This window comes from Tiliqua scincoides, chromosome 11 (assembly GCF_035046505.1).
Source record: "Tiliqua scincoides isolate rTilSci1 chromosome 11, rTilSci1.hap2, whole genome shotgun sequence".
In the NCBI taxonomy this organism is placed as follows: Eukaryota; Metazoa; Chordata; class Lepidosauria; order Squamata; family Scincidae; genus Tiliqua; species Tiliqua scincoides.
In genome coordinates, this window is record NC_089831.1 from 11,776,289 (window position 1) to 11,794,935 (window position 18,647).

Below are 18,647 nucleotides of genomic sequence, written 5' to 3' on the forward strand. Positions count from 1 at the left end.
GCCTGGTATTGTGGACTCTTGAGAAGCAACTTACTAGTAGGTCATTTTGGGAATCAGGAGGCCTCAATCCAGTGGCACTGTGTGATGCCTGTGAGATGCAGTGTCCCATGCGCAAAGCTGCCCCCCCATCTCTGGAGTGACAGAGCCTTGCACAACCATTGGACCGACTGGGGAAGCTTTGTGAGGTTTCCCCGTGGTCTTAAACCACATCCAAAGCCTCAGGGAGCCTTCCCGTGTGGTCCTAGAGGAGCGCGAACCCAGCACCTGGGGCATTTGCCCCATTTTCCTGGCACTAGGTCTGCTGCTGCCTTAATCTAGCAGGGATCTCCGGATTCTGTGAGAATGACTGGATACAGTTTTTAAAAAAGATGATAACTCATGCATGCAAATTATTCCTTTTATAAGATAGAAATTGGGCCTCTGGACTGCACATTACATACCCGCGTCTGGGATTGCGACAGCAAGAGCAGACCGAGATGCCTGTTCCATTGGAAATGAAAAAGGCATTTCCTGTTTGCTAATTGCCTCTTTCCAAATGTTAACCCCATTGTTCTCTCAATAATTACTGCATGGGTCCCAGCCAGATTCCTGCGTGACTCCCTGCAATCTTGTTGGCTAGGATTTCCCTCATTTCAACTGCATTCTTCTAAAGTGTGTGCTTAGCATGGTTGCCGTATGGTGTGGTGTTAGGGAACTGCCTCACTCCACACCAGAAGGTACTGCAATTAGAGAGAGTGAAGTCTAAAGCACTTTCAGAGAAAGCGGCTGTCTGAAGGCGCCCACAAAAATCCCTGCAGTTTCCAGTGTTAAATCCCACCCCATTCTGTGCCTTTGCATTTAATTTGGCTTTATTAGTTTCAGATGCCGTTGGAGAGATAATCTGAAGCATCCTTCCATAAGTAAAATTAGAAAAGCCCATAAAATCCTGGGAAAGGATTTTATTCTGTGCCAAAGAGGGAACCTTGCTTCATTCCAATGCACCTCGTCTCTGGAGCTCAGATGCTTTGGTTAGAAACAGATGGCTGCGAACTCTGTGGCAAATGTCTTGAAAAATGCACAGCACATCACCTCTGACCATGTGCAGAGGTTGCCATGTGGCAGGCAGAGAACTGACTTTCCCAGATCTTCAAGCAACTGTGGGAGCATGGTAATTCCAAGGTGCTCTGGGTGACATGCACTGTTCTCTCCCCCTCTTCTACAGTCTGTCCTCACAACAACCCAGCGAGGTAGGTCAGGTAGGGTAGGACAACAACCCTGCGAGGTAGGGTGAGTTGCCTAGTTTGCTTCATAGGAACTTGTGTCTTCCCATCCCTAGTCCAAAATGCGAGCAACTGCTTCACATGTCCAATGGTCCCTTTGGTGTGTGCATAGGGACACTATAGAGTAAAAGTTGCCACGTGAGGTGGGGTTGAGCTATTTCTGCTCTTTGTGTGGGGACGGTTGGAGGGACTGGAAGAGCTGCAGATTAACTCTGTGCAATTCAAGGGTTAATTTGCACGGAGAGTGACTGTGAACTCTCACACTGAATTTGTAAATATGTGTTAGCTGATAGTAACCAGATGTCCTGTACAGATAAACTGGGCAACAGTTGCAAAGGCTGTCGCTGTTTGTCTGGAAGAGAGAAGGCTTTCAGTGTAAGAAACGGCGGCATCGGGGTCAAAAAACCTTCCCATGATGCCCTGTTCTCCAACCCCGTAATCATTTCTGTACCTGCTCCTATGGAAGCAGACAAAGCTGAGAGATGTCACGTTTTTGTAGTGTGCGATACTTGCGTCTTGCAAAGCCTTCTGGGATTTTGCTGCGGTTATCGCAAATGCCTGGCGTCTGACCGCTTGAGTGTCACAAAGGACAGTGTCGGAGAAGCAACCAAGGTGGTGCGGCCATGTGTGTGTGTGATATTCACAATCCTGCTGGCTGTTTGGGGGAAGAGCCCGACAGAATATTAGCAGTTTACCAAACACACTGCAGATGGTGGCAGTGCGTGGGTTTGGTGACGATTCACTCACTGATGGTCGGGGGCATTGGCTTGACATTGCAGGCACCCATAGCAATGGTGTACCGAGGTCATCAGGTACCCCCCATGACAAAATTACTTTAAGTAATAGTCATGAAATGAATAATAATAATGACCTGAGAAGAAGCGCAGACCACAAACATTTTCTTTTATTGAACTCTCTCTCTCTCTCTCTCTCTCTCCACACCTGCACAAACACACCCCACTTTTCATCGAAAAGTTCACAAAGTGGTTTACAGAGAAAATCAAACAACTGATGGCTCCCTGTCCCAATCTAAAAAGATGCAAAAGAACACCAGCAGATAGCCACTGCTGGGGTGAGGAGGGCCAGTTATTCTCACCCTGCAAAATAAAAGAGGAGCACCCACCTGATAAAGTGCCTCTTTCCCAGTTAGCAGTTAGTATATATACCAATAAATACGCTTCTCTTGCGGGTGGCAGCAGCCAGGATCACCCCCACCACCATCTTCTCTCGGCCTCTCGGACACCCCCCCCTGCAGCCTTGCACCCGGGGCCACCACCCCATGCCACCCCCCTCTTTCCATTCCACTGACCACAAATCCCTGTTTTTCTTATCCATTTTGAGTGATGCAGTTGAACCTGGAGGAAAAGTTTAAGAGAGCCCGGAGTCCATGCCTGGCAGAAGAACTGAGAGCCTGTATTCATATTACAGCAAACTCATGGTGTTGTTTTAGGCCCCAGGGGAGGACAGTGGGGAGGAGGGCTGAAGGCTTTCCGTTACCGCCGTCCTGAACGGTGGTGGCGTGAGGCTGTCCGCCCTTTGAAAGCAAGGTGGCTTCCCTGCTTGATGGAACCCACCCTCCATAAACACTGGTTGGTAGCTTACTCCTGGGTAAAAAATTGTCCTCGGCTCTCCGTATGGGAAGCAGTGGACTGTGGGGCGATGAAGTCATCTTTGCAAGAGTGAATGTGTTAGTGATGGATTGCCTTGGGGGGGGGGAGGGCATTGAAGTGACTCCTATTTTTCTCTGTCTCCTCAATACAAGTGGCCAAGCAAAGAAAGAGAGAGAGAGAGAGAGATTTGTCTTAAGCAAGGAGGAGAACAGGACCACAGTGTAGGTAGAAATGTGTGCATAAACGTGTTTGTGCCAGCCAAAGACACCCTGGGGGTCCAAGACAGCATGGCAGATGTCAGCCCTCTTAACCAGCCTTCCCCCAGCCACCACTCCTTGGATTTAAAAAGGAAATGGAAGGACGGATAGAATAGAAAGTGCAGAAGAGAGTGGTGGGCTAGATGCTTGAGTGGTGTCTTGATGCTCTAGCCCCAGCCCTCTCTTCTCTTATGTACTTCCTCTTTCACTCCATTCCTCCCTATTCCAGCCTAAGGAGTGGAAGCACTGAGGGAAGATGCCCTCTCTGCCAGTCTGTCACCCCAGCCAACATGTCATGAACTGTGGCCCCAGTGCAGCCACAGTTGGCGATTTGATTGACAGCGTGCTGTGAGGAGATGTGCACGTTTATGTCTCTCGACATGTTTGAGCAGGTCCAGTTGGACATATGATCCAAAGCTGCCCAAGTTCTCCAGATCCAAGTTTCTTAGAGCCCAATCCTACGCATGTCTACTCAGAAGTAAGTCCCATTGTAGTAATTGGGGCTTACTCCCAGAAAAGTGTGTATAGGATTGAAGCCCCAGTCTCACAACTCCTGGGTACAGTTCTTGGCGATGGAGGCTTCCTTTGGTCTTCATAACGGGGGCAGGAGCTCGGCAAAACTGGCCTAACTGGTGCCCTTAAGGCTGCCCAGCTGCACCTTTCAGTCACCTCTTTATGCTCCGTGTAGAACTGGTGGTGTGAAGGAGCAGTTAATGAGCCAGTATTAGCCTAGGTATCATCTTGCAGACTTCAAAAGCACATTTTACAGCAGGACACAAATGAAAGCTGCATTCAATCTGGCCGGATGTAGAAATGCTCTGATGAGCCTGTTGGACCAATGAGTTTTATAACCTCTTGTTTATCGCCGACCCTCTGCAAGCAACATTTTTTTAAAATGAATAAATAAAACAAGAATGTTGCAGAAGCCAGCAAGGAACGTCTCACCCTTCCAGCACTCTCTGATCTTGTGAACCCTTGACTTCAAGGGCAACAACATTTTAAAGGCAAATTTAAAGTGTGCAAGCCCAGGACTGGAATTCGCCGTCCAAATGAGACTAAGCCACCTTGCTGGAGTACTAAGTGCAAATACAATGTGCAACTCGGCTAGAAACAGTTGTGTCTTTATTCCAATCTTGAGAAATGTGTACTGAGGCTTACGTCCTCCTGAGCACGGGATTGTGCTGTAAATGATGAAAGATAAGAGGCAGGAGTTAATGAAGAATTGCGAAATTGATTTTTTTTTTGTAGTACAGTTGTGGGGTGACATGACTACGGGATGTGTCCTGGCAAGCTCCTGCATTTTACAACGTACCAGTGCGTACCCACCAGTGGTTCCCAAACGGTGACCCATGGCCCCCTGGGGGAAACCAGCTAGGAGAGCCACAATATCCTCATGATAAAACTCAGCCACTCTTTACAATGTACAGGTCATGCTTTGGTATCCACTGATTTGACTTACCACTGATGCCAGGTAATGCCTACCATTAAATGCCTTGTAGCAAGGGGGAAAAAGCAACCAAATCCCATTTCCTAACTTCACGCTGTTAAGTAATTATAATTTCGTTCCATTAGATTCCATTATTTAACCTATTTAGTGGCTGAATGCAGTATAGCTTCTATTCCAATGCATTCTGGGCCGACAATGGAGGAGCAAGAAACCTGGAAGTGAGTCTTTAAAGCTATTTTTCCAGTGATTTGGTATCCACTGATGATTTTTTTTTTTTTAATCCACTGAGGGTTCTGGTACGGAATGAGGCATGACCTGTATAAGATTGTAGCCCTAATGGGGAGCCATGGCCATTGGCCAAAGGTCAAGGGAGCTGCTGGTCAAAAATGTTTGGGAACCACTGCACTATACCAATGGCCTTCAACTACACCAATGGCACTACACCAATGGCCACCCTTGCTAACTGGGTAAGAGGCACTTTTTAAGTGGGTGCTCTTATTTAGCAGGGGGAGAGTAACTGGAACTTCTCACCCCAGCAGTGTCTTTTCTAGTGGCTGTCTGCTGGTGTCCTTTTGCATCTTTTTAGATTGTGAGCCCTTTTGGGACAGGGAGCTACTAGTTATTTGATTTTTCTGTAAACTGCTTGGTGAACTTTCCATTGAAATGTGGTATATAAGTACTGATAATGAAAATAATAAATGATAAAGGTCTCCTAGTTCTCTAACCACTGAACTCCACTGCCTCTCTCTCCTGCCCCCTCCCTTCCTCCTTAGACATGCAATGTGATCCTCAGGAAATCCTTCGCTTTCTGTTAACACATCAACATAACTGGTCCCGCGATTCTTGATCTCGCAGTCAGTCAGTGTGTGCCAGCTTGCGCCAGCTGTGGCTCTCGCCTCCTTTTGCAACTGGTCCCGGAATGGCATTTGCCATAAACCCCGGTCCTTCTCAATGCAGCCCCTTGTTTGTGCCAATAGTGCATTCCTTTACTTCTCCTTCTAAACGTCTCTGCAGGCATGCCCCTAGCATTCCCGGAGCCGCCAGGAAGCAAGGGCCGCGCTGAACAGAGCTTGCGCTGTTCGCTTCAGCTGCTTCAGCCCTCCCCTTGTTTATGCTCTTGGTGGAATGTTGGGTTAAAGTCCCAGAGACACAGATGTCCCACGGGATCCAGGGCAGAGAGTGTTTATATTATCTTGGGCTGTTTATGTTCAGACTATGAAAGTCTCTGGTTTGTGTCCAAATTGCACTCTCCGTAGACGGCCTTGTCTGAAAGCGAATGTGGTGGGATGATTAACCCCACTCACCAAGGCTCGGACTTGTGTCTTGTCCCATTGAAGAGCAGAGATCTTGGTGGAAATGGCTTCTCTAGAGAAACCTCGTACTCAGAAGGCAAAGCAAGCAATCTTTTGCGTTCTCCAGATTGCCTTTACATTATAAGGTGATGGGAGAAGAACAGGGTACGTGTTCAGGGGATTGGCCCAAGAGTGCTTGGTTGGCAACCTTCAGTCTCGAAAGACTATGGTACAAGCCTACAGCACCCGGTATTCCCAGGCGGTCTCCCATCCAAGTACTAACCAGGCCTGACCCTGCTTAGCTTCCGAGATCAGACGAGATTGGGCATGTGCAGGGTAACAGTTGGCCCAAGACCTTCTGGCCTGAGGACTTCCCTGGTGATGTGCCAACTCTCTTGCTTCCACTTCATGAACTGAAACGGAAGATGGGGAAAAGGAAGAGGAAGTGTGGAAGAGGGAAGAGTGCTGGGCTTGAACAGCTCCAACATTCTAGCCCACTCTCCTCTCCTCCACACTTCCTCTTCTGCTTTGTCCCCCCCCCTTCCTTTTTCAATCCAGGGAGGAGGAAAAGCAGTAGAGGTGAGAGCACCATAAATCTACTGCCTGAGGTGTCTGCCTCAGTTGGCCTCATGGATGAGCTGACCCCGAGCGTGCCTAAGGATGAATTGTAGATGATGCTTGATGCGTTTGTATAGGAGACTCAAGAGGCCTTTCCTTCAGAGAGAGACATGCTGTTCTTTGTGACTTGCTTCTGCAGGATCTGCAAGTCTCAGAGGTCTTTACTTTCTGTGCTCTGGCCGGAGGAGCTGACAGGGTGCGGCATTCGGACTAGCTGCGGTACAGACAAGTACAATATTAACTGGGGTCTGCTTTGATGCTCTTGGAACTGCCTTGACCTGTTTTGAATCTGTTGGGTGACCCGCTTTCTCTGTGTTGCGCTTTGTGCTGTGTTGATGATTTCCTGCTGCTTCTAAAGACAGTGATAGTGTGACCTACAAAAATCTGGATTCTGTGTTGGAATACAGAGGGGAGCTCAGCTTTGGGGGTAGATACTGTGCTGGTCAAGGAGGCACTTTTTAATGGGATGGTTTTCTCATGTCTAGGAGGCTGGTGGTGAGCAATTGTCCTTGTTAACAGCAGCTGTCACCAGTTTCTGATTCTTTTTAGATATGGAGGCCCTTTGGGGCAGGGCACTCTCCCATTATTCCTTTTGCTGAGCTGTTTTGCGGACTTTGGTTAGGACATTCTTGTTTGCATCTCAACCCAGCCTTATACCAGGAACTTCATGGCTGGCAAACTCTACCTGAAGACCTAAGGTGGTTGTCTTGGGAACCGCAGGTCACTCTTATCTTGGTTCATCTCACTTCCTTGTGAGGTGAAAAGACCCAAGGGCAGAATAATGCTACTGAGATTTCCAGAGAGAGATCTTTTCCTTGACTGACGAAGAAAAGATGGAGGGAGTTGGAGCCAAATCTGTTGACAATTTCATCCCTTTTAGGGGTATACAAATCCCAAATCTCAGTTTCCTGTTGGACAGCATTGCAGGTTCCCTACTAACCGGGCATCAGTTAAATGGGTGGGTTTCTTATAGCGAACAGAGTATAAGGAATGGCCCCTCATCAACCCAGCATAGAATCCCTCCCAGGGCCTCCCTTGTGTGTATTTTGAGAAAGCAAGTTCTTTGGGAACAGGGAAGCATCTTCTCATTGCTTTTGCTCTTTTACACGTAAACATGTTCATGTAAAATATCCCTTTACCCAGCAAGAAGGAAGGCCCATAGCCAGGGAGACAGACCAGGGACAGACTGCACTTGCTCCTGGTGTGGAAGGGATTGTCACTCCCGGATTGGCCTTTTCAGCCACACTAGACGCTGTGCCAGAACCACCTTTCAGAGCGCGATACCATAGTCTTTCGAGACTGAAGGTTGCCAATACAAATTAACCTGTGGAACTCCTTGCCACCAGGTGCGGTGATGGCACCTGGCCGAGATGCCTTGAAAATCAATTGGCCGGATTGAAGGAGGGCTGATGGATGGTGGCTGGTCCAAGGTCATTCAATAAGCTTTGTGACCATGTAGGAGCTTGAACCCAGATCTTCCTAGCCGAACGCTGTAGGCGTAACGCCACACGGGAAGATGGAAAGCTGTGAAATGTGGTAGCATCAGCATTAGGGATTACCAGCCAGGGTTTGACAATGAAGAAGCAAGTCTTGAAACGCCATTATAGAACAGCTTGGGTGTGACTGTGGCTGGGATAATGGTGTGGAGTTCTGGTCATCCCATCTCAAAGAGGATAGCCAAGGATCTGTAAAGCTGTCTTTAAAGATGTCTTGAAATGCGTCAAGACTACATGTCATATATGGCAGTGTTTGATACTTACTATTTCCCTGTCATCATCCACCCCCTCCCCCTTCCTGGCTTTTTTTTCCTTCTCATTTTGCAGCAGATTCCCCCTACTGTCTCAATTCTCCCTACTCAGGATGTGCTCAGGTGAGCTGGAGCTGTCCTTTCAGCACCATCTCTCACCTGGCCACCAGGAGTGTTTGCCAGGGTGTGGATTCTTAAGATCATAAGAACCTAAGAGCCCTGCTGGATCAGGCCAAAGGCCCATCTAGTCCAGCTTCCTGTATCTCACAGTGGCCCACTAAATGCCCCTGGGAGCACACAAGACAACAGACACAACCTGCATCCTGTTAATCAGAAGCATTAATCCTCCCCTGCATCTGTCAATCAGAAGCAGCCTGCCTCTAAAACCAAGGGCTTGCACATACTTACTATGACTTGCAACCCATAATGAACTTTTCCTCCAGGTAGTTGTCCAATCCCCTGTTGAAGGCATCAAGGCAAGATGCCATCACTACTTCCTGTGGCAAAGAGTTCCACAAACTAATTACATGCTGGGTAAAGAAATATTTTCTTCTGTCTGTCATAACTCTTCCAACACTGAACTTTCATAGATGTTCCCTGGTTCTGGTGTTATGTGAGAGGGTAAAGAGCATCTATTCTTGCAAGCCACCTGAGCCTCTGTTCCGAAAACACTGACTTTCATAGTGTCCGCCGTGGCACCCGCTTATCACCGGTACTGCTCCTAGAATCCCAGTTGACATCAACTGGTCACCTCACACAGTTCAGATACATAAAGTGAGAAGCACCAGAGAGTGATGGCTGTACAGAGATCCACTTGCTTCTTGAAAGACTCAATCTTGCCACTGCTTCGAAGAACGGCAAGCTTTTGTATAGCTGTATGCAAAGGCCTTCATGTGCATTAGCTTGATGTCTTTCTTGTGACAAGCCTGTAAGGTGGTGTTTGTTATCTCTGTATTGCAACTGCAGCCGGTGTTGAGCTTAGGCCTGGGAGATTCGAGTTCAAATCCCCACAAAGCTTCCTGGGTGACCTAGGGCCAGTCACTCTTACTCAGCTTCACCTACCTCACAGGGTTGTTGTGTGGGCAGAAGAAGGGAAGGAACCCTGATCTCCTCGGAGGAACAGCAGTATAAAAATCTGAAAAATAACCAGACTAAAATAACCAAAAATAACCAAACACTGAGAGAGCCACGGCCAATCAGTGTAGACCAGTAGTTCCCAAACTTTTTAGCACTGGGACTTACTTTTTAAATGACACTCTATTGGGACCCACCTAGGTTTACCAGGTTTTTAAATAGAAGATCTAAAAAAAATTCTTTCTTTCTTTCTTTCTTTCTTTCTTTCTTTCTTTCTTTCTTTCTTTCTTTCTTTCTTTCTTTCTTTCTTTCTTTCTTTCTTTCTTCAATCCATCAATCAGTTGTAAATATAATATAATTATATTATAACCAGATATTTATAATAAATATTCATTTATTTGTAGTTTGTAATAACCATTTATTTATTTGTAATAACCATTTGGAATAACCAGCCGAGCTCTTTGTAGGGTAATTAGCGTCTTCGGTTCTGCTTTTCGAACAGCCTCAGGTCTTAAGGCAATTAGTTATCTGTCATCACCCTTTGGCAATCCACCACAAATCAGGCTGCAACCTACCAGTGGATCCCAACCCACAATTTGGGGACCACTGGTGTAGACAATAGTGACCTAGATAACCCACTAAAGATAACCCACTAAGCTCACTCCGTATAAGTTAGTGTCATGTGCTCTTATATACCTTTTGCTAAAGGGCTGTGGAGATACTGCTTCTTGCATGCCTTCTCCTGTGGCTCGGGTCTTTAGCGACTGCAAGATGGTCCTCCTGAGGGGATAGTATCCCTGCCCATAAAAACCACCTGCCGTGAAAACCGTTCCTTTGCTGGCGGCCACAGTTGGGGTAGGTCAATGAGGCAACAGTCCCCGGGAGACAAAGGAGGTCTTCAGTTAGCTGAAGCCCACCACCCAACCTCAGGCCGAAGCAAGGTGGGAGGGGAGGCCTTCCTTGTCGCAAAGGAAATGAGTCTCGATGTGCTGAGAACAGGGCTGAGCTTTGTTCTGGGAGATGGTGTGTGACTCCTGTGGGCTGAGTTCCTGCAGAGCGTCTGTGCGGTTGGGCCCTGCAACGTATGTGGTGAAAATGGGGTTTCCTTGCAGCTGGGTATGTTGTGTGACCAGAGAGAGAGGCTTTCATTTTTCCAAGCCTTACATGAGGCTCAAGATTGCATCCAGCTGCTTTTCTCACATGGGACTGTGTTTCTGCAAAAAGTAGTTTGCATTTTCCCCCCCCCCTTAAAGCTTAGGGATAAAAGAGGATCTGAGGGGTGGCGTAGCAGAGGTTTGTGTACTGATTCATGGTGTGAAGAAAGTGGATAAATAAACATTTTTGCCCCCCCTCCCCACCTTTGTAACTCTGACTTTGGTTCACCTGGCGATTGGCAGGAGATTAAAATTATGCAAGGGTGGGAGAAAGTGGATAGAGAGACAGACATTCTTTCCCCTCTTGCATTTTCAGTGGCATAGCTAAAGGGAGTGGGGGGGTCAATTGTCCTGGGTGCCATGCCTGGGAGGGGTGTCAAGAGGATGCCCTTCTGAGGCCCAGGGAGCTACAGAAGCTCTCAGAAGGCCTGTCGGAGGCCTTAGAAAGGCACTGGCCCATTCCCTGCAGGGTCAAAGAGGCTGATTCGTGCCTGAAATTCTTTCTCAGTGGCGCTGTCTTGTAGGCAGGTCTGGCCTTAGGGCAGTTTGACCAATTTGGCCAAACTGGGCCTCACGCCTGGAGAGGCCTCACATTGGGGTGGCGAGTGGAGCACCTGTAGTCCTCACCGTCTCTGTCCCTGATGCTCTGACATAGAATTCCCCATCCTGAAACACTGCAAGGAGAGTGTGGTGAGTGGAACATTGCTGCTGGGTGGCCCTCCCTCCCGCCCACCCCTGGGTCCAATTAGCTTCCCCCCACCCCAGAAGCAGTTGACGGAGACAATGCTGCTGGGTGTCTTGCCACTGCTGTTCATCCTGGTGAGTGGGAAGGGGGCTGCAGAGGTGCCCCCCGCAAAAATGTTTTGCGTTGGGCCCCGCAGCTCCTAGGGTCGGCCCTGATTGCAGGGAGGCTTCCGGGGTTACTCAGAAGCTTTGTGCGCAGTGCTGAGCCCCCTTGCCCTCCCTCTTCCCATTGCAGATAGTTCAACCCACTTTGTGAGCAGCTTTTGAACACCACAATGTTGTATGGAGGCCAAGTCTCTCAATGAGTCTGGCACCCAACTTGTCTACTTTGGCTATTCTGTTGATGGGTTTCTCCACTCTTTCCAGATGTACTGCATCAAATCTTTCAGGAGCCATAATGGTCAGTGGTTTGGGAGTTGAACTTGGACCCGGAAGATCCAGGTTCAAAACCCCCTCTCAGCCATGAAGCTTTCTGGGTGACCTTGGGCTAGTCTCTCAGTCTCGCCCACCTCACAGGGTTGTTGTGAGGAGAAAAGGAGGGAGGGAACTATGTACGCCATCCTGAGCTCCAAGGAGGAGGGGCAGTATCAAAATGTGAAAACACCAATAAAATATCTTGGGCTGCAGAGGGTTTTCTCACATCAGGAAGCAATTAGCAGGCGGTTCAGTCAAGAGGAAAGTCTTGGGTTTTCAGATGTGGTGGGTTTGAGATCACCGTCCTGGCACCAGGCTGATGGGGGCCCTGGGGCTAAACCCTGACCCCTGCCCACCCCCTGATGTCATCTTGGGTGCTCTCCCTTTGATGAAGAGTTCAGGGGTCAGCCCAGCTAGGTGAGCTCTTGGCCACCGCCCAACCTGGATGACCCCCAAGGCCACCCCTGTGCAGTTGCCACTTCCACTTGGCTCTAGGAGCTCCTCTGCAGAGCATGTCCCATTGGCACGCCTTCTGCTGTTGGCTGCTGAGGTAGTTGGCAGCGGTCATTTCCTGACACGTGGCACTCGGTCTGCAAGTCAACCACAAGGAAAACAGCACTTAGCCTGAGCTCTTAAGGTCCGTCCTAATCCACGGTCTGCTTCAGCCCTCCTCATTCACACTTGAAGGCCCAGTCATTATCTCAACAAACAGCTGTGTTCATTCTTGGAATCAGCAGGACAGAATAAGACTCCATGTGCCGGCACAATATATACAGGGTGTCTCCCAAAAAACGTATGCACATTTTATTGAGCTCTGATTCATACACACTTCCTTGTAGAAAACCTGTAATGCTCGATCATCTCCAAGGGAAGCCACTAAAGAGATGTACAAAACCATCCCATGCTGGTGGACGTCTACAGATCCCTTAGTCAAAGACAAGAACAGCAGGGGATTATATCAGTGTTTCGTGCAGCCAACATGTAATGTGTGGATATATACAGGTATACGTATATCTTTAGACTTGTGGTTTTCAAACCTTTTAGCACCGGGACCCACTTTTAAAAACAACATTTGACTACAGTGTTTCCCAAACTGTGGGTCGTGAGCTGATTTTTGGTGGGTCACAAAAAAAAAAATTTGAAACATTAAAAAAAAAATTGCAAGCAGCCTTGCCTGGTTTCCAGATCTGGATCAGGACCACAGCGAGGAAGGGTGTTGTAACTTGAGGAGGGGAGGATTATAAACCTCTCAATTATCAGTATGTTTCTGAGGTTCTTTGTGGGAATGCAAAGCAAAGTTGGTGTGTCCAAAGTTTATTTGTAGACTATTTCTGCCCATTTAGAGGCAAGGGGACAGACCAACATGTGCCACGAGGATTGTCCTCAACGCAGCAACTGTTACCCTGCACATGCTGGATCTCGTCTGATCTTGGAAGCTAAGCAGGGTCAGGCCTGGTTAGTACTTGGATGGGAGACCGCCTGGGAATACCGGGTGCTGTAGGCTTAGACCATAGTCTTTCCTTTCGAGACTGAAGGTTGACAACCAACCAACCAGCTCTAGTCATGGTACCAGATTGTGGGCTGCCTAGGCCAGTGGCTCCGATTGACTTAGAGCAAGTCTAGTGAAGGTACCACATCTTGTGACAAGTGGAGAGTCAACACGATGAGCGCAATGTGTAATATCGTCCAGAAGATCAGTGGCAAGTTTAGTGTCCCAAGAAATATGCAATGGGCTACATGCCTTGCAGGAGGGCCTGCTGTTTGCCTCTGCTTTAATAAATACTGTTAATAATAATAATAATAATTTTTTTGTATTGGCAACCTTCAGTCTCGAAAGACTATGGTATCGCGCTCTGAAAGGTGGTTCTGGCACAGCGTCTAGTGTGGCTGAAAAGGCCAATCCGGGAGTGACAATCCCCGGGAGGGAATAAATCAAAGGGCCAGGATGGTGTGAGAGCCGGGATGGTGTAGTGGTTCTAGTAGGGGAGACCTGGAAGAGCCAGGTTCAAATCTCCTGCTAAGCTATGAAGCTTCCTGAGTGACCTTGGGCCAGTTACTAGCTCTCAACCTCACCTACCTCACAGGGTTGTTGTGAGGACAAAAGGAGAGGGGAAGCACTGAGCTCCTTGGAGGAAGAGTGGTACAAAAAACTGAAAGAATTAAAGAAGTGTAGCCCCCTGACTTACCCAGATCACCACCCCGTGGCTACCACTTATGGAGAACCAAGCATGCCAAGGCCAGCCTAAGGCCACATAGAGAGAGACTGCAAAGAACTTTCTGGTGGAGGTTGAGAGCTAGAGCTTCTGAACCTTTTTTGAACTTTACAGTGTAGTATTCATCTCTTCTCTTGAGAAAGGTTGACCTCCAGTTGACATGCGTCGGGAATAAAATGCTTCCTTTTCCCAGTACATCAGATACACCAGCACATCCTTTTCCTGACATGTTTCATTGCTTGTCCGGCCTAAGACCACCCAGCACTGGAGGCCATGTGCCATACGCCACCCCCTTATCTGGTGGTCCACCAAAAGCCGCCTCCTTATCTGGCAGTCCTCCAGCAGCCACTTCTCCTTCTCGCCCTCCTGCTTCCTAAATTTGAAAAGCAAGAGAGAGTTATGGAGCTGAAAGATAAATGCGGAGGAGAAAAAAAAAGTGGTGGGCTTCAGCAGTGGCGTCACCAGGGTTTGCGTCACCCGGTGCGGGAGGCCAGTGTGTTACCCCCCCCATGTTGCACCTCCTCCCAGGCAGTGGGCGGGGCAGTGCCCTGGATGGTGGGCATTGTGATGCTCCATCACCCTGCCCCCTGCTGGCTTTTTGGGCTAAAACTTCTGATTGCATTGACATGCTTCAACGTGGCTTGTTCCATTGAATTCTGCGTGAAAATATGCATCAGATGATATATAACATGATGGTATTGTTCGAAAATATCAAGATTTAAAAAATGTTGGACATTGGTGGTGTCACTCTTCCCCCCCCCCGTGCATGTCACCCCCCCCCTGGCAACGCCACGGGACTAATTTGCCTCCACACTTTCTCTTCCACTCAGTTCCTGTTTTCCTTTTCAAATCCACCAACCAGTCTATGGATGGGGTGGTCTTGTGTGGAGCTGTAAATATAAGATAGGAACTTGGCTCCAAGTTCCAGGTCATGCTCTTATTTTTGTGGGTCTCTCTGCAGGGCAGAATCCCAAAAGATAATGTTAGGTGCCTAGTTCTGGGCCACTAAGTTGTATCTCCCATATGCAGTGAAAGTCCAACAGAAACTTTCTGTCCTTCCTTGGCTGATCCTGAGCGTTGGAATTTCACTGACCCCAGTGTCCTCCTCAGAGACAACCACGAGCCTGCCTGCTCGACCCTTGAAAAGTGCTATCCTAGACACCACGCCCTCCACCCTCCCTCCCGCCCACAAACAATCTGTTAAATCTGTCTGAGAGGCTCCTTCCTGGGGAGCTCTTGGCTTTCTTTGGGGAGTGATGAATGTTTCTGAAATCCATTCCGCTTTGATGGCGTGCCAGATCCAGTAGAGGAAGGGCTTCTCCCACTGGGGAAAACGGCTCTTGGCCGACCCAGATTGGTTTGGCCCAAGGAACTTTGCTCAGGTTTGCTATCCAGGGTTGAATTTATTTGCAGCGTGAATAAAACAACTTTTATCTTCTTTTTTAAAATGCATTCTACGCACAAATGTTCTTCTTCCAAAAGCAAGATAAAAGATAAAGAAGCATACAATTAATTTATATCCTCTCTGTAGTCACATCCTGTTATGCCTTTGCTTGTGATGGTTGTTCCTCCAAGCACACTCATCTCTCCAAAGGTCTCCTGCCTCCTCCAGCAACAATTCTTTCATATTCCCCCCTATGCCTGGAACTCCCTTCTGGATCCCCTGTGTTGATTCCTCCTCTGCACATCAAGTCCCTCCTTAAAACCTTCCTTTTGGTGGAAGCCTTTGGATGGCAACCTTCAGTCTGGAAAGACTATGGTATAAGCCTACAGCACCCGGTATTCCCAGGCGGTCTCCCATCCAAGTACTAACCAGGCCTGACCCTGCTTAGCTTCTGACATCAGACGAGATTGGGCATGTGCAGGGCAACAGTTGCTGCCTTTAGCACCTCTCGTTCCTTGCAGAGCCAACCTCAGGCTGTTCGAGGCAGATGAGGGCATCTCAAGCTGGAGAAAGAAGGAAAGGGTCACCAGCATCTCCTCAAGGTCTGAAACGGAGCACAATCTGCTGTGTGTGCAGTGGAATTCCTTGCCACTGGATGGCTTTGGAAGCAAATGAGACAAATGCATGGAGGACATAAATAGTTAGCTAGTCAATGACAGCTATGCGCTAACTGCAGGTTCAGAGGCAGTGTGCCTCCAGATAACCGTTGCAGGGGCGCAGTGGTGCGGGGAGAGAAGTTTGCCTTCCTCTCCTGTTTGGGGGTTTCCCAGAGGCAGCTGCTGGGCCACTGTGGGAAATGGGTGCTGTACTAGGTGGGTTTTTCAGGGTCAGCATCGGGCATTGGCCAATTAGGACACTGGCTGGGGGCAGACCCATAACCAGGATTCTAGAGGTGGTGGGGCGACTATTTTTTCAAGGGGGGCAATGATGTCAGCTATCTATACTGGTGGGCAAAATGAAAGGATAAGTGTGGAGAAACATCAAATAACCGTAACTTCCCCAAATTTCATGAAGAGAAAATAATTTGGGTTTGTTTTTTTTTAAAGATGCATTCATTATCTGTAAAGCCATGTAACAATAATTTGCATAGAATAAATGCATCTCTGCATGCCATGGAAAATGTATTGCCTACATAGAAATAACATGCAACATATCCTTTCATTTACACACCTGTGCAATACACAGGCTTGCAACCCTGCAAAAATAAAACATATCACTGTGCTGCAGGTCATATTTACTTGTATTAAAAGTGCCTATTTAGCACCTATCTAACACCTATCTAGCGCCTATCCAGCACCTAACACCTATATAGCACCTAACACCTATATAATGCCGGTGCCTATGTAACACCTATCTAGCACCTATATAGCGCCTAACACCTATCTAGCACCAATATAGCGCCTATCTAACATCTATCTAGCACCTAACACCTATCTAGCGCCTATGCAACACCTATCTAGCACCTAACACCTATATAACACCTATCTAGTACCCATATACCGCCTATCTAGCACCTATCTAACACCTATATAGTACCTATCTAGTGCCTATGCAACACCTATTTAACATCTATCTAGCGCCTATCTAACACCTATATAGCACCTATATAATGCCTAGTGTGTATGCAACTCCTAGCAACTATATGGCGCCTATCTAACACCAAACACCTATCTAGCACCTATAGCACCTTTCTAACACCTATATAGTGCCTATCTAGCACCTATATAACAACTATCTAGCAGTTATCTAGCACCTATCTAACACCTATATAAAACCTATGTAGCATCTATCTAACACCTATCTAGCACCTATCTAACACCTATATAACGCCTATCTAGCACCTAACACTATATAGGGCCTATCTAGCACCTAACACCTATATAGTGCCTATGTAACAACTATCTAGCACCTATATAGTGCCTAACACCTTTATAACGCCTATCTAGCACCTAACACCATATAGCGCCTTTCTAGCACCTAACACCTATATAGTGCCTATGTAGCACCTATATAGTGCCTATATAACACCTATCTAGCACCTAACTAGCACCTAACTAGCACCTATATAGAACCTAACACCTATATAATGCCTATCTAGTGCCTATGCAACACCTATCTAGCGCCTATCTAGCACCTATATAGCACCTACATAACACCCACATAACACCTGTTTAATGCCTAAACAGCGCCTGTATAACACCTATATAACACCTACATAGCGTCTATTTAACACCTATATAGCACCAATCTAGCACCTATTTAACACCTATCTAGTGCTTATCTAGTGCCTTTATAGTGCCTACATAACATTTGTCGATGACACATTGCTGATGCATTGTTACCTATTAAAATAAAATTTATTTACATAAAAGCAAGAGGAAAGATAATGCTAGTCAAATACAGTCAGGTCATTGGAACACTAGTTTTTTCTTTTTTACAATATTCTTGACTTTTAAAAAGCAAAGTACAGAAGATTTGAATGTATTGACTCTACCTGGTTGAGCTGAAGCACCTTCCTGTGCACAAAAAATGTTGCAAAAAAAGGGCTTCAAATCACCCCCAACTGACGCCAGATTAGATAAAGAGGACAGGTTTGGAAAAAATGCTGGGGAGGGGGGGGAAACTGCTGGCTGGGGGGGCAAAGTCCCCCCTTGCCCCCCCCCCAGCTATGGCCCTGGCTGGGTGTCCACACCCAGCTGAAGGCTCAACTGGCCAGCTCATATCCTGACCCCTCAGTGCTATTGGCAATGGTAGCATCCAGTGGTGCCATCAAGGGGTTGGTGCAAGTGCTGTGTGTGTCCCAGTGCAGGGCTCTCAGTACCTTGACATCAACACTGATTTAGTTTGATCCACAGGGTCTCTTTTTATGTTCACATCAGTGTGCGTTTGACTCTCTCTCTCTCTCTTTCTCTCTCTCTCTCTCTCTCTCTCAATCTGTGTATGAACAGCTGTTTAGCTCTTAGAGCATCGGTTTCCAAACCGTGAGTTGGGATTCACTGGTGGGTCGGGCCCAATTTCTGGTGGGTCCTGCAGAGCCTCCAATGAAAGCACAGGTAATGAAAAGATCAGATAACTGATTGCCTCCAGACCTGCGGCTCTTCAAAAATCAGATCGCTCCTAATTGCCATGCAAAGAGCTGAGCGTCTGCAGTTTGCTAGCGTGAGTAAATATAGAGAGAAAAATGAGCATCTTTTTTTCTTTTTTTTTACCCTTAGATCTTTTGTTTTTAAGTCTCATAAAGCTAACTGGGTCCTGATAGAGTTAAAAAGTGGGTCCTGGTGCTAAAAAGTTTGGGAACCACTGTCTTAGAGCAAGCAAGAGCAGGGTAAATGAACACTGCATACAGAAAGGGAAGTAGGAGCTTCAACAATGCT

The 18,647-nt window shown here is 47.5% G+C and overlaps 1 protein-coding gene and 1 pseudogene across 2 annotated transcripts in view; one reads left to right on the forward strand and one right to left on the reverse strand.

The window, feature by feature from the left end:
• Positions 1-18,647, forward strand: part of ADGRA2 (adhesion G protein-coupled receptor A2) — a 105,322-nt gene that overhangs the window by 48,515 nt on the left and 38,160 nt on the right. The gene's annotated exons all lie outside the window — the stretch shown is intronic.
• Positions 6,100-6,220, reverse strand: LOC136662951 (5S ribosomal RNA; annotated as a pseudogene).